Source organism: Macaca fascicularis, chromosome 1 (genome assembly GCF_037993035.2).
Source record: "Macaca fascicularis isolate 582-1 chromosome 1, T2T-MFA8v1.1".
NCBI classification, from domain to species: domain Eukaryota; kingdom Metazoa; phylum Chordata; class Mammalia; order Primates; family Cercopithecidae; genus Macaca; species Macaca fascicularis.
In genome coordinates, this window is record NC_088375.1 from 38,854,685 (window position 1) to 38,871,345 (window position 16,661).

At 42.1% G+C, this 16,661-nt stretch overlaps 1 protein-coding gene across 10 annotated transcripts in view; it reads left to right on the forward strand.

The window, feature by feature from the left end:
• The window catches only part of CACNA1E (calcium voltage-gated channel subunit alpha1 E), a 497,363-nt gene that overhangs the window by 41,269 nt on the left and 439,433 nt on the right, over nt 1-16,661 (forward strand). For 9 of the 10 annotated variants that reach the window (XM_065534002.2, XM_065534247.2, XM_065534152.2 and 6 more), the window contains exon 2: nt 6,573-6,688. The exons of the other annotated variant lie outside the window; for it this stretch is intronic. The gene's annotated coding sequence lies outside the window, so the exon portion shown is untranslated. The remainder of the gene's footprint in view (nt 1-6,572; nt 6,689-16,661) is intronic. 10 annotated transcript variants of the gene reach the window in all.

The following is a 16,661-nucleotide window of genomic DNA, read 5'->3' on the forward strand; positions in this document are numbered from 1 at the left end:
GATTGTAGCTAACTTGGGGTACATGGAGGAGCATCTATCATGAATTCACACTGGCAGTTGCTGAAATGTCTACATTGCTGCCCAGCCTTACATTTCACTGCTGAGCAATTTTGACTCTCCCTCTCTCAATGCAAGGCTGCTTTAGGTCTGGCTCCCTCTCTTCTGGTGCATGGGAATCATAAGGGTTTGGCTGATTCCATGACACCTTGGTCCATAGGGGCAGTACCAGAGGGCTATCTAAACCCTATCTCTGGTGCAGCCTTTAGTAGAAAAGAGTTAAACATAGGGCTCACCCCAAAACATAGGGTTTACCCAAAAAGTTAAACATAGGGTTACCATATGACCCAGCACTTCCACTCCTAGGCATATACCCCAAAGAACCAGTAACATATAACCACACAAAAACTGGTACATGCCTGTTCATAGAAGCATGATTTCTAATAACCCCAAAATGAAAACAACACAATGCCCATTAGCTGATAAATAGATAAACAAAGTATGTCATATCCATACAAAGAATTTAGCCATAAAAAGGAAAGAAGTACAGATATATACTATATCATAGATATGAACCTTGAAAACATTGCATCAGGTGAAAGGAATCAGACATAATGGCCATATACTGCATGACCCCATTTGTTTGGAATGTCCAGAAGAGGCAAATCTGTAGACCAGAGACTAGGGGCGGGGGAGAATTGGGAGTGACCACTCATGGGTACAACAGGTATGAGCTTTCTTTTAGAGGGTGAGGAATGGAAATGTTCTGGAATTAGATAGTGGTGATGATTGTAAAACATTGTGAATATACTAAAAACCACTGATTGTACACTTTAAGATGGTGAATTTTATGTTACGTGAATTAAATTTCAATTTTGAGGATTGAAAAAAAAAAAACCCAAGATCTTTCTGGACACCCTTTACAACTATATCTTCTCCAAGATCTTGTTGCCCCCTAGAGTTCTACCTGGGAAGGGGGGCAAGGACTCACAATGCTCTCAGATCCCCTAAACCTATAGGGAGAGTGGCTCTAGTACCTTTGAGGAGTGGGAGGCAGGGCACAGGGTTCCCCTTTCTTAGGGACCTGCTACATCTTTCCACTCCTTGCTTCACAGGTGGCATCTCACCGCTTCCGCTCACCCTCACCACTCACCACTCTGAGCGCCTTCTTCACGTGGGCTCCTCAGTCTGCTGCCTAGATGCTGAATCCTCTCTGCTCCTTTCCAAGGGCTGCGCTTTGAAAACCCATAAGCCAAATGTAACTCTTTCTCTTCCTTTGTAATTCCTCTGTGTCTTCCTTCCCTGAGGCAATGTACTGTCAAAGCAGACTCAATAAGGGAAGGACAGAGGAGCATAGGGAAATATGGAGGTGGCTTGGAAGTATTTAAAATGGTTAATATTTAAAAATATTGTTCTACTACCATATGCAGCTCAGTCTTCTACTTTGGGCAGGGACCCCTTTCCTGGATGTAGGAGGGAAGGTCTCAGAGGTTTCACAAGGCAGGAGATTTGGCTGCTAGACTCCTTTTCCCATGACTCACTGGGAAAACTCCCAGATTATCATTAGAAGAAGATGGAGTGCGTTGCTAGAGGACTGGCCCTGGGCAGAGGCAACATGAAAAGCGGCCTTTTCATGCCCCCAGAATCACCCCATTGAGGGAGCTGTTTATTCTCTTCCCACCTCTCCTGCAAGCCTTTCTTCCTCAACCTGTTCCCCTCCTACAGGCATCTGCCTTGGTGCCCCAAGTTCTGCCTGGGACTGTCACTGCTCTGTTTGTATCTGAGGATGTAATGGGGAAGGGCATTAGACTTGACCTTTAAGTCTCCTGGATGGTTCTGATACCTACAAACTGAGTAGCTTTGGGCAAATTACTTAACAAGACTCAGTTTTCACATCTATAAATGGTGATATGATTCCTTAGCTTATACAGCCTCTCCAGTCTAGACATTATTGATTATTAGAATTATTAAGTATACATACTACTCAGCACAGTATGTGGCACATAGCAGGAGCTCATTAAATGTCTATCACATTGATTATTATTACTAGGTTGCAGTCTTGAGCTAGTCATTTGCCTTCCCTGAGCTTGTTTCCTCATCTGTAAAACGGGGCTAATATTACCTCCCTCATAGGACTATTTGAAGCATCTGGCATCCAGTAGGTATTAAATGAACCTTAATGGACCTTTTTCCAGCAACTTCTGATCCAGTTGTTTTCTCCAGCAACTTCCGATCCTTCCTCATCAGAGCCCAAAAGGAGAGGTGCTTTGTCCCAATTATGAGCACACAGCTCTGCATCTGTCAAACTGCTAACTCTTTCTCCCTGGAGGCCCAAAGTCTCATGTGTTTTCCTAGTAGGTGCAGAAATGGAAGAATGGACTGGTGTGTGTGAGTCCTTTCTGCTGTGGATGGCAGCAAGACCTCCTCATTACTGGAATGAGTTCTTGCCTTTGTTGCTGTTTCCCACATGGATACAGGCTTCATCTGGCCTTGGCTTTGTTGGTCCACAGGTGTGGTCTCCAGTGAGGAATTCAGCTTCTCCAGACCTCGGTTTCCTTGTCTGTAGAATAGAGATGATGATACTGTTTGCCTCATACATCTTACAGGCTTGTTGCTTGAAACTAATGGAATGATGGATGTGAAACTACTGTGAGCTCTGTAACATACTGTAAGGGATTATTCTTCTGGGCTACCTGACTACCTAAAGTTTTGCCAATGCTTTGGAAACATGAATGTCTCCCAGAGGCAGCTCACTGGGGACTCATGTCCGTAGGAATTAGAGCAAAGTATGATGGGAATGAGACTTAGAAACAAACATCAAGGAAGGGAAATGGGGGACCCGGGGCAAATGTGAAAGAGGAGATGGGAAAAACCAAAAACAGATTATTTTCCTGTTTTACAGACTTGTTTGCAGTTTTGCCTTGGGCTGGCCTGACCCCTAGGCTGTAACCCTCCCTCTGGGAGTCCTCCTTAGGATCTCATTATGAGTTTACTGAAGATGAGAGGCGTGGGGAGGGTGGAGGTATCTGTGAAAGGACATAAATGTCCCATCATAGGTCTGACATCACACCCCATATAGGCCCTCAAGGGCTCTGCGGGCATAGTTCCCCCTGGGGGACCATCTACAGGGGACAAATAGACCTGGATCATTTCTGATTCCATTCCCTAAGTCTTGAGGGCAGATTTTTGTGCCTAGTCTGGTGCTGAAGGTTATAAAGAAGCCTAAAATCTCATCCCAGCTCTCAAGGGTACTCACAATCTCATTAGGAAGATGGGAATATGGGAAAACTATTACACAAACCAAAAACCAGAAACAACCCGCTTGTGAATACCTGCCAAAATGTGCGTGTGGGACGTCTATTGCTATAATACCTCAGAGGAGAGAAATAGTCCTAGCCAGCACGGCTAAGGAAGGAAGTAGAGAATCCATGTTTGAAAATAGTGGAAACTAAATTTGAATGGTGTTGTAGGTCATATCCCTAAATGTAGACCTCGAAATAAAGATTGATGTGCAAGTGACTTACAAAGGAAGTGCTTCGAGGAGACAGAGGTAAGGGACTAGTGGGGCAGGACAAGGTGAGAAGAACATCAAGTAGGGGTACAATTTCAGCCTGACCCCTCAGGCAGCTCTGGAGCATAAATTGCACAAAACAGTTTGTCAACCACTAGGCAAGGGTGGATGACATGGTCCCTGTCCATCAGTCATTGGCTATATAGGTTGCTGCAGGGTAGAAAGAGACTCCGCTGGTCTCTGGTCCTCTGCATGATGATGTGGGAAGTAGCCAAGCCCAATAAGGTTGCAGGTGCCAGCAGTCAGAAACAAGGCAGCCAGAAGCTGTGGTTTGGTGCATGAAAGTGGTGAGAGCGCTCTGGGAAGGGCAGCAACAGACTTCACTACAGATAGGAGAGGTGGGATGAGAGTATGGGGTGTCTTCATCTCCAGAGTTAGAAGTCTGGACTTGGTCCTCTGTTCACCATAAGCCCTTATGAATTCCTGAGGAGGTGAAATGGGGGAACTGGGGCAAGGAAGGGAAATGGGGGAACTGGGGCCAATGTGAAAGAGGAGATGGGAAAAGCAAAAAACAGATTATTTTCCTGTTTTACAGACTTGTTTGCAGTTTTGCCTTGGGCTGACCTGACCCCTAGGCTGTAACCCTCCCTCTGGGAATCCTCCTTAGGATCTTGTTATGAGTTTACTGAAGATGAGAGGCGCGGGGAGGTGGGCACATGGAAAAGAGAAAGATGAAACCAACAGTGGTATTCAAGAGAAAGATGAAACCAACAGTGGTATTCAAGAGAAAGATGAAACCAACAGTGGTATTCAAGGGGACTGGAGGTGGTGGAGGCTGGAGGCAAGTCAGGCCAGGCATGCCCTTCCTGTTAGGACCTTTGTGCTGGCTGTTCCAGTTGCCTGTTATTTTATTCCCTGTGACTCTGATTGGCTCCCTCCCTTACCTCCTTCAGGTTTTGGCTCAGATTTCACTTTTGCATCAAAGCCTTCCCTGACTCCTCCATTGAACTCTACATTGTGTGTTTTCTTTATTCACCATCCTAAGCTCCTTTGGCCAGCCTTTTCCTGATCAGCAGCCATTGTATTTTACACCATACTTGTTTGTGATGCCCATTGTTAATTGTCTCTTGTCCTTAGAATGTGAGCTCCGTGTGGGCAGGATCTCTGTTTTCCTCACCGATTCATCCGGAGTGGGTCAGGAGTGCCTGGTCCATGGCAGGCATGCAGCAAACATTCTGTATAATGAATCACTGTGATCAGAGGTGGGATGGAGGCTGCCCCAGAAGGAACCAGACTGGAAGGCCAGATCTCAGAGACCTTATACAGAAGAAATAACAGGGATGGATGGTTCAACACAGGGGCTGAATTGCAGGAGAGCACAAGAAAGATTATGAAGATCTAGACAAAGGAAGGTGGAATGATGCTGTGTCCTTGTTGAGTAGCTGTGCCCAGGTAGTTGGTGTGGTGGCATGGAGGGGACAGAATTCCGGGTGGAGCAGCATGTTGAAGGGATATACAATACAGTGAGGTTCTAGGGAGCAAATTTTCCCTTGAGGGTGCCGTGGGGTGTGGGAGGAGAAAGTAGCTGCTTTGGATCCTCTTGGGCCCCAGTCTTCTGCCTCTGCAGGGAAAGCCAGGTGCTTTGATAGGAGCGGGCGGAAGGCTTTTCCTGCTCCCCTGCCCATGGCCCCCTTCCTGCCAGCAGGGCTGCTGGGATAATGAGTGGTTTCCTGGTCTTTCCTCTGTACAAGCCTTTGCAAGCGTTCATTAGCCAAGCCTCCCCTGTCCCATTGAGGAACCTGGGAGGTCTCATTCACCCTGGACATGGCTGGGTAGCAGCACTGAGCACACGCTTTGGAAGGTAGTGCTGGTTAACACTCTCAGTGAGTGTGCATGAGTGTGGATGCAGGTGAGGACAGCCTGCTATCACGATGGCAATCCTTGCTTTTTTTTTTTTTTTTTCAATGAATCAAGGTCTCACTCTGTCACCCAGGTGGGAGTGCAGTGACGCGATCATGACTCACTGCTGCCTCAACCTCCCAGGCTCAAGTCATCCTCCTGCCTCAGCCTCCCATGTAGGTGGGACTACAGGCATGTACAACCACACCTGGCTAATTAAAAAATTTTTATTTTGTAAAGACAGGGTCCTGCTGTGTTGCACAGGCTGGTCTTGAACTTCAGGCCTCAAGCAGTATTCTAGCCTTGGCCTCCCAGATTGCTGGGATTACAGGCATGAGTCACTGTGCCTGGTCAATCTTAGCCTTTGAGGGCTACCTGGCATTTGGAGACAGTTGGGTAAATCTGATGACTGGGGTCAGGGCAGCTGCAGCCTATTGGCTTGATTTGTTGTTGTCCTAATGAAAAACTAGCAAGGAGAGGCCTGGGCCAGGGTAGTCAGTTCAGTGGCTGCCTTAGACACTGTTCTCCCTTTCTAACCTGAAGCCAGGGTCTGGACAGGGAGGGGCACCCCAGGAAGAAGCTCAAGGAGCTGTATTTGCTTTGTTGAGCACAGGCCTTCTTCTCTGTGGCTGGGGCCACGGACCTGCTCTGGTGTCCTGACATTTAGCAGGAAATGGCACCTCGGCACAGTTGGTAGTCTTTTAAGGCAGATGATGGAAGTGCTGGTAGCTACAGGCATCCTCACAGAGGAAGTGGATGAGGGGGCTAGGGTAGAGAGGAGGATTAGGGCAGATGCCCTGTGCAAACTGGCTGGTGAGCACATGTGAGACGGTTCTTGGGGACCTTCTGCTATATAAGTGGGGAGATGTTGCGGGGCACCAAAGGCCTGCCAGAGCCTATGAACTTGAGGTGTTCTGTTACTCTGACTCTACATCTGTGGGCTAGGGAGAGATGGAGAAAGGCTGATGAATGGAACCTGGGACTGGGGTCTCCAGAGAACAGGACTCCCCTTGGGGACCTGGTTCTCATTTGACTATCCTCTCTGAATGGTTATTCATATCTGACACCTTCCATTTTAGGGTTGGAGGAGAGTACTGAAGCACCTCTCACACATGACCTCAGTGGTGTTGCATCCTTCCTTCCATCTCTCCTATTCTCACTACAGGGGTCTTTGATGGCCTTTGGTTCCTGGTATCAGACACTGGCTCAAGACAATGCACTGTGCTAGAATCTGATTGGATTTACTTGGTTTGCGGTTGCACGAGACCTGGTTATCTCAAGGTAAGAGTCAATAAGTACATCAGATTAACTGATTTGACCTGGGGCACTTTGAGGGGTCCTGTTGTAATCTTGTTGTTTTCCTCTGCTTTTCTCATTTATCCCTCTTTTTTGCAACTTGAGAAGTAAAATAGCAGCCTACCAAGGTGAGGCCACGCTTGCAGGGATAACATTTGAGCCAAGGCTTCATAAGGGCTGCTGTAGGAGGGGAGAGCATCCTGGCACTTTTGTGGGCTACGTGGCAGACTGCAGTTGCAAGGATTAGCAGTGTGAGCCCTGATCCTGCTACCTCTTTGCTGTGAGACCCCAGACAACTTGCTTCACTTCTCTAAACCTGAGACCTGCCTCACAAAAATGAAGAGGAAGCATATATGCCTTTATGTTGGGTAACTGAAGAGTAATAGACTAATACTGATAATAGTAGTAGCTATCATCCCTTGAAGACCCTTGTGGTGCTTGGCACTTAACCTGTGTGATCTATAATTCTCATAAGCAGCCATCTAGGGGTACTTTTATTTCCATTTCATAAGTAAAGGGGCAATGGCATGGAGGTTTGCATCCCTTGAAATGTGCTCTTCTTTCTGTTTTGTGATTCTGTGTCTGTGGTAAAGGAGGCCTTCCCTGCCTAACATGTCCTGTTAGCTACTTTTGGAGCTACCAACAGGGGTGGGCCTAGACCGGGCCGTGGATACCTGGCTTCCTGGGACACCTCTGTGTCTCCTACCTCTCCCATCCCTGGAGGTTGCCATTCAAAAGAGTACTGTGGTTGCACCTTCTGCATTTGGGTGCCCTGTCACTCATCAGGATCAAGGCAAGTTCTTAGCAAAATTTAGAATTTGTCAAGATCTTTGGCCTGGTTCCTCATCCAAAGTGCTGTTTAAGAAGCTCTTTTTGAGTTGAATTGGCACCGTGTCATCTCTCCTTTCAAACTAAGTTCTTTTTTTTTCCTGTTTGGGCTCCAGGAATTTTTTTCTCAGCTTTTCCCAGGACATCCTGGATATTTATTTTTGCTGTGCACTTTAACCTTGCAAAACATTTAGGGATCTCTAGCTTGTCATCTCAAAGGGGTATAGAAATTGGAGTTGTAGAAGAAATTAATAAAAATAAAGCTTGAAACTTTTCAGATGAAACTTGATTTGAATTAATAATTATATAATATATAATTAATCAAGTATTAGAAAAAATTAATTATTAATAATGAATACCTTCTAATTATAACTTTAATTAGATATTAAAATAGCAGAGAGCAACTAGTTGACTACTTAAAAATGTTTCATAAAAGATGGGTAAGATATGGTAAAGTAGCTTTTATATTTTAATTATTTTCAAATGCAATGAATATAATTCTATTCCAGAGTCATAGAAACATGCCAATTTATTTGTAATTTACTTTGCTTTCTTTGAAAACAATGCTTTATTTCTCATATAGTCTTCAGAATAACCTTAATAATGCTTTTGATAGATTGTCTTGTGAAGTAGTTGACACAAAGAAAATTGGCCAGGCGTGGTAGCTTGCCCCTGTAATCCCAGCACTTTGGGAGGCCAAGGCAGGCAGATCGCTTTAGGCCAGGAGTTTGAGACCAGCCTAGCCAATATGGTGAAACCCCATCTCTACTAAAAATATAAAAATGAGCTGGGTGTTGTGGTGCGCATCTGTAATCCCAGCTACTGGGGCGGCTGAGGCATGAAAATCGCTTGAACCTGGGAGGCAGAGGTTGCAGTGAGCCGAGATCACACCACCGCACTCCAGCCTGGATGACAGAGAGAGACTTTGTCTAAAAAAAAGAAAATAAAAAGAAAATGCATCATTTATATATAGAGAGAGACTCTGTCTAAAAAAGAAAAAAAAAAAAAAAAAAAAGAAAAAAGAAAATACATCACAAATCTACCAGAATACCCAGAAAGAAGGTATTTATAACAAGGTGACAAACGAAAACTATTTTCACAGAGAACCTATGTATAAATCTTATTGTTGAAATTTTTTCTAAAAAGTTATTAAAGACAATTGAATTAGAAATGATCAAAGCTGAAAATCACAATTAGCTTGAAATAAGAATATCAATTTATGTGAGAGAAGGTTGCGTTGTGTAACAAACAATTCAGACATCTCTAAGGGGCTGTAGTAAGAACTGCTTTTCACAATTTGCATCTGGCATTTTCCCTCTTCTGTCTGTGAGGATGGAGAAAAGCAGATGGGGTTGGGGGTCAGGACCAGGGAGGAGGGGGCAGTGCTTTGCCCATAGTTAACATGAGCTGCTTCAGTATGAGTGGCCATGGAACTGATTTTGAAAAAGTTGTATAAAGAAAGCCCCTCGCACTCCACAAAAAGATTTTGTTTGGTCTTTATTTATACTGAATTTGTTTCTACCTTTCCAAGAAAGGAGACAAATGAAATATCTTGGAGGCAGCAGGGTAAATGAACATCGGTTTTGGAGTCAGATTACTCAGTTCCACATCCTTAGAATGGATCTCAGAATACTCTCCCTGTATATTCTTCAGTAAGTAAAGATGATATATGCAAAGCACGGGGCCCACTGTAGATTCTTTTAAAATTACTGCTAGGATTTGTGTGAATGATGTTCTATCAGGAGGATGACTATGCTAGAAGCAGCACAGTCCAGATGGTTGAAGCGCATGCTGTGGAAGAGAGCAGACTCTTTTGTCTAAGTAACTCCACTAGTTCAGGTTAGGACATTGATCACTTCATGATGCAGGACTGCAAGTACACCAGTGAATAGTTGTGTGTCAACATTTCAAAGCTAGTTGGCTCCAAGGTATTTCTAGCTTGGAAATTTCCACTAATTGAAGCCTTGCTTTGTACAAAATGCAGTATGGAGGTTGGAAACTGGAGAAATTACCTGGCTCGCTACCAAGTCTTTTTAATGGCCGCATCTTCGGGCTCTGTTTCTTGGTCTGACTTGGCCACAGGAGAAAACAAATGTCTGTGATGTCATGAGCCTTGCTCTGGCTGTCAGAGTCCCCTAGGAGGGAAGTTAATTTTCTACACGTTAAGGAGCTTGTGAAGCTCAAAAGGCCACATCACAGAGCTTTCTCTTGAATGAATTTGTGGAATGAAAGCCATCCTGTAGTTTTAATACATAGGCCTCAAATGTGGGGACCGCATACCAGGAGACATTTTTTTAGCAGCCGGTGCCAACCTGAAGCATGACAGACCAAAGAACTAAGGGGCTCCAGCTGCTCAGGGCCAGGCCAGACTAACCACACTGCCCTGGAGACACAGGAAGACCACAAGAAGAGTCCCTTCTGTATGCCGTCAAGATGCCCTATGGGCTTCCTGAAACTCAAACACCATTTGATTAGTAGGAGAAGTGGGGAGAAACACCTTTGGTAGGAAATTCGACTTTGTCTTTTAAAAAAATCTTTTAGGCTCAAGGGTACATCTTCAGGTTTGTTATATGGGCACATTGTGTGTCATGGGGGTTTGAGGTACAGATTATTTTGTCATCCGAGTAAATAAGCACAGAACCAGAGAGGTAGTTTTTCAGTCCTCACCCTCCTCCCATGCTCCACTCTCAAGTAGGCCCTGTTTTCTGTTGTTTCCTTCTTTGTGTCCATATGTACTCAACTTTATTTATTTTTGTTTTTTTTAACAGCTGAGAATTTTAATATTTCAAAGTTATTAATTGATGTCAATTAATTTGCAATATTGAAAGACTAGGACATTCAGGGGTGTGGTTAAAAAAAACAAAATTAAAATATAATGAACCTTGAAAAGCTGAACTCCAACTTGGACATTGTGTTAGTGTTGCCTTCCTCTTTATTTCAGAAAATCATCTCATGTTCCAGGATACTCTAACTATTCACACTTGTTTTGTTCCATACTTTTGTTTTTTTTTCTTTCAACTTTTATTTTAGGTTCAGAGAGTACATGTGGAGATTTGTAACATGGGCAAATTGTATGTCACTGGGGTTTGGTGTACAAATGATTTCTTCATGCCCAGGTAGTGAGCATGGTAACTGATTATAGTTTTTCAACCCTTACCCTCCTCCCACCCTCCTTCGTCAAGTAGGCCCTGGTGTCTATTGTTCCCCTCTTTGTGTCCATGTGTACTCAGTGTTTAGCTCCCACTTATAAGTGAAAACATGTGGTATTTGGTTTTCTATTCCTACATTAATTAGCTTAGGATAATGGACTCCAGCTGCATCTATGTTGCTGAAAAGGACATGATTTTGTGTTTTTTTATGGCTGTGTAGTATTTCATGGTGTATACATACCACATTTTCTTTATCCAGTCTGTCATTGGTGGACATCTAGGTTGATTCCATGTCTTCGCTATTATGAATAACACTGTGATAAACATATGAATGCATTTTTTTTGGTAGAATGATTTATCTTCCTTTGGGTATATGCCCAGTAGTGGGATTGCTGGATCGAATAATTCTGCTCTAAGTTCTTTGAGAAATTTCCAAACTGCTTCCCCCAGTGGCTGAACTAATTTACATTTCTACAGTCAGCATATAAGTATTCCCTTTTCTCCACAACCTCACCAACATGTTGTTTTTTGACTTTTTAATAATAACCATTCTGACTGGTGTGAGATGGTATCTCATTGTGGTTTTGATTTGCATTTCTCTAATGACTAGAGATGTTGAGCATTTTTTCATATGCTTGTTGGCTGCATGTATGTCTTCTTTTGGGCAGTGTCTGTTCATGTCCTTTGCCCATTTTTAAATGGGGTTGTTTTTCACTTATTGATTTGTTTAAATTCCTTATAGATTCTGAGTATTAGACCTTTGCTGAATGCATAGTTTATGAATATTTTCTCATTTTGTAGGTTGTCTGTTTATTGATGTTTTCTTTTGCTGTGCAGAAGCTCTTTAGTTTATTTTAAAATTTTGTTTATTTTTGTTTTTTGCCATTGCCCAGGTTGGAGTGCAGTAGTGTGATCATAGGTCACTGCAGCCGCAATGTTTCAGCATCAAGAAATCCTCCCACCTCAGTCTATGGAATAGCTGGGACTATAGGCATGTGCCACTACATCCAGCTGATTATTTATTTATTTATTTATTTATTTATTTATTTATTTATATTCTTAATAGAGACAAGGTCTCACTATGTTTCCTAGGCTGTTCTCAAACTCCTGAGCTTAAGCGATCCTCCTGCCTCGGCCTCCCAAAGTTCTGGGATTACAGGCATGAACCACTGCATCCAGCCAGAAGCTCTTTAGTTTAATTAGGTCCTACTTATCTATTTTTGTTTTTGTTGCAGTTGCTTTTGGAGACTTCGTTATGAAATCTTTGCCAAGGCCTATGTTCAGAGTGGTATTTCCTAGGTTTTCTATTAGAGTTTTTATAGTTTTAGGTTTCACATGTAAGTCTTTAATTCATTTTGAGTTGATTTTTGTATGTGGTGAAAGGAAGGGATCTAATTTCAATCTTCTGCATATGGCTAGCCAGTTATCCCCAGCATCATTCATTGAATAGGAGTCCTTCCCCATCGCTTGTTATTGTCATCTTTGTGGAAAATCAGATGGTTGTAGGCATGTGGCTTTATTTCTGGGTTCATTAACCTGTTCCATTAGTCTATGTATCTGTTTTTGTACCAGTACCATGCTATTTTCGTTACTGTAGCCTTGTAGTGTAGTTTGAAGCTGGGTAACCTGATACCTCAGGTAATGTGATGCATTTGTTCTTTTTGCTTAGGATTACTTTGGGTATTTGGGCTCCTTTTTGTTCCATATGAATTTTAGAATAGTTTCTTATAATTCTGTGAAAACTGACATTGGTAGTTCAATAGAAATAGCATTGAATTTGTAAATTGCTTTGAGCAGTATGGCCATTATAATGATACTGATTCTTCCTGTATATGAGCATAAAATATTTTTTCCATTTGTTTGTGTTGTCTCTGATTTCTTTCAGCAGTGTTGTATAGTTCTCATTGTAGTGATCTTTCACCTTCCTGGTTAGCTGTATTACTAGATATTTTATTCTTTTTGTGGCTATTGTGAGTGGGATTACATTCTTGATTTGACTCTCAGCTTGGATGTTATTGGTGTATAGAAATAATACTGATTTTTGTACATTGATTTCTTATTCTGAAACTTTACTGAAATTGTTTATCAGTTATAGGACCTTTTGGGCAGATACTAGGGGGTTTTCTAGGTACAGAATCATATCGTCTGCAAAGAGAGATAGTCCGACTTCCACTCTTTCTGTTTGGATGCCTTTTATTTCTTTCTCTTGCCTGATCGCTCTGGCTAGGATTTCCAGTACTAAATTGAATAGGAGTGGTAAGAATGGGCATCCTTATCTTGTTCCAGTTCTCAAGGGGAATGCATCCAGCTTTTGCCCATTCAGTGAGATGTTGGGTTTGTTCTAGGGGGCTCTCATTATTTTGAAGTATGTTCCTTTGATACCTAGTTTGTTGAGCTACTAGCTCATGAAGGGAAGTTGAATATATATATATATATATATTTAACATGAAGGGATATTGAATATTATCAAAAGCCTTTTCTGTGTCTATTGAGATGATCATGTGGGTTTTGTTTTTAGTTCTGTTTATGTGATGAATCACATTTATTGATTTGTATATGTTGAACCAACCTTGAATCCCAGGAATAAATCCTACTTGATCATGGTGAATTATCTTTTTGTTGTGCTGCTGGATTCAGTTTGGCAGCATTTTGTTGAGAATTTTGTGCCTATGTTCATCAGGGATATTGGCCTGAAGTTTTCTTTTTTCATTGTTTCTCTGACAGATTTTGGTATCAGAATGATGCTGGCCTCATAGAATGAGTTAGGGGAGGAGTTTCTTCTCAGTTTTTGGGAATAATTTCAGTAGGATTGGTACCAGCTCCTTCATTGTATTTCTGGTAGAATTTGGCTGTGAATCTATCTGGTCCAGGGGTTTTTCTGGTTGGTAGGTTTTTATTACTGATTTAGTCTTGGAACTCATTATGGTCTGTTCACGACTTCAATTTCTTCCTGGTTCAGTCTTGGAAGGTTGTATGTTTCCAGGAATTCACCCATTTCTTTTAGGTTTTCTAGTTTGTATATATAGAATTATTCACAATAGTCTCCGATGGTTTTTTAATATTGGTGGGGGGTTGATGGTAAGTCACCTTTGTCATTTCTGACTGTTTTTATTTGGATCTTCTCTCTTTCTTTTTCTTTTTTTCTTTTTTGAGATGGAGTCTCACTCTGTCTCCCAGGCTGGAGTGCAATGGTGCGATCTCGGCTCACTGCAACCTCTGCCTCCCAGGTTCAAGCGATTCTCCTGCCTCAGCCTCCCGAGTAGCTGGGATTACAGGCATCTGCCACCATGCCTGGCTAATTTTTTGTATTTTTAATAGAGATGTGGTTTCCCCATGTTGGCCAGCCTGGCCTTGAACTCCTAACCTCACGTGATCCACCTGCCTTGGCCTCCCAAAGTGCTGGGATTACAGATGTGGACCACCGTGCCTGGCCCGAGGTAGATTTATATAGATTTTTGCATCTCAATTTCATTCAGTTCAGTTCTGATTTTGGTTATTTTGTTCTGCTGGCTTTGGGGTTGGTTTGGTCTTGTTTTTCTAGTTCATCTAGGTATGTTAGGTTGTTAATTTGAGATCTTCTAATTTCTTGATGTAGGCATTTAGCACTATAAACTTTCTTCTTGTCACTGCTTTAGATGTGTCCCAGAAAGTCTGGTATGTTGTATCTTTGTTTTCATTAGTTTCAAATAATTTTTTGATTTCTGCCTTAATTTATTTCTTTACCCAGTGGTCAATGATGAGCAGGTTGTTTAATTTGCATGTAATCATACGGTTTTGAGAGATGTCCTTGATACTGATTTCTATTTTTGTTGCACTGTAGTCTAAGACGGTAGTTGGCATTATTATTTTCTTTCTTTTTTTTTGGAGGAAATTCAACTTTGAATTGATTCAGTTTTTTCCCTTAAAAAGCTGAGATACTCCAAACGAAAAAAAATTTTTTTTTGAGACAGGTTATTGCTCTGTCTCCCAGGCTGGAGTGCAGTGATATGATCATGCCTAACTGCAGCCTTGGATTCCTGGGCTCAGCTGATCCTCTCACCTCAGCCTCCTGAGCAGCTGGGACAATAGGCATGTACCATCATGCCTGGCTAATTAAATTTTTTTTTTTTTTTTTGTAGAGATGGGGTCTTGCTATGTTGCCCAGGCCAGTCTCGAACTCCTGAGCTCAAGTGATCCTCCTACCTCAGCCTCCCAAAATGCTGGTATTACAAGTGTGAGCAACTGAGCCTGGCTGAAAAACTGTTTTAAGTCAAGAGGGTCTTAAGCAACTTTAAACAGCATGTTTAAGCACCCCTCCTCCTACTGCCCAGAGGGATTTAGGGCTCAATAATAAAACTAAATTTGTCTTTAAGAAAGGTATACATAAAACCTTTTTTTACACATCTGAGCCATACGTATAATTTTTGTATTTCTACATATATCAAATAATAAATATAAAAGATACAAAAGGATGAGCAGGGTGAAAACAAAATAATCCAACATAGTTAAGATGAATCAAAAAGTGGGTACACTATATGCCATAAATGTCTTCTCAGTTATGAAGTGGGCTTCAGTTTTGGTTCTGAACTTCTTAGCAGCTAGAATAAGAAGAGAACACAATTAGTCACAGGTGTCACATTTTTATGAGGTGAAAGAAAAATAGTTGCTCTGAAGAAGGTTTCCAGACACTGAAGATGGGGAGACCATGAGGTGCTTAGTGATGCAGTAGGCAAATAACACCTGTGAGAAACAATGTGATGGGAATTTGTTAATTTTTTCAAGAAATATTTATAGAATGTGCACATTATGCTTATCATGCAGGTACTAGGAATGTGCAATGGACTGATGTTTATGCCCTCCTGACAGATTAATATGTTGAAATCTAATCCCCAACTGCAAGGTTTGAGCCGAGACCTCTGGGGATATCTGATAGGGTCTGCCAAAAGGAGAAACTTGAGCTAGTTCCTGGAGGATCAGGGACAACCACGATAACAAAAGCAAACTTTTGTTTGGTGCTTACTTCGTCTATTCTAGGAACTATTCTAAACACTTTACCATCAAATGTGTTGGTTAGCTTATTTTAATATTCACAACAGCTCTGTGAAGCAGGTAGTACTATTATAGCCCCCATTCTACAGATGAGGAAACTGAGACACAGGTAAGTCTGGCATCGTGCTGTGGATTGCCTAGCTGGTAAGCAATGGCAAGCAATGGAGACCCCCTTCCACTCCTCCGTGAGGGGTTGACTTCTACTCATCCTTCCAGTCTTCTCTGGGAGACCTTTCCTGATTCCCTTGATGAGGCTGAGTTTTCTGGTTGCGTGTTCTAACAGCATGCTGTACTTGCCCTGCTTAGAACTTACTACATTGTATGATTTCAAGTTTATCTATGTACATTATTCATTCAATTTGTCAAATTATTTATAACTTACTGTGTTATTATTCTTACATATTATGTTATTTATAACATATAAATAAAAGTTATTTAATGTCTGTTTCTCCCTGATAGACTGTAATCTCCATTAGGGCAGAAACTATGCATACATTTTCTCACTATTTGATCTTTCGTGCAAGAGTTTGGCACACATAAGGCACTCAATAAATATTTTGTAAGTGAATGGAGCCAGGATAGGGCTTGAGCTATAGGAAGAATTCATGGTAGAAACCTAAGGTGGTGGGAATGAGAGTGGGCATGGGGTTTGGAGATATTTTAGGACAAACCTTCCACAAATCATACTGTCTATGTGGATTCCTCCTTAGGAATCCACATTGTTGTTTGCTTTAAAATAAGCTCTGACCAGAATTACCCACCCAGGAAAGTAAGCTGTTTGCCTTTCTGGGGCAGAGGCAAGAAAAAGGGAAGGAGAGTTGGAAGAGCTTTTACTTCTACGATTGCATTGGCCTACTGTATGTTTCCTGAACCAGTATAGCAGTGCAGAATATGCCAGGACACATTTTTATGTCTTAATTTTCTTTTCCTCCCGAGTCTCTAAGAGATAGAGG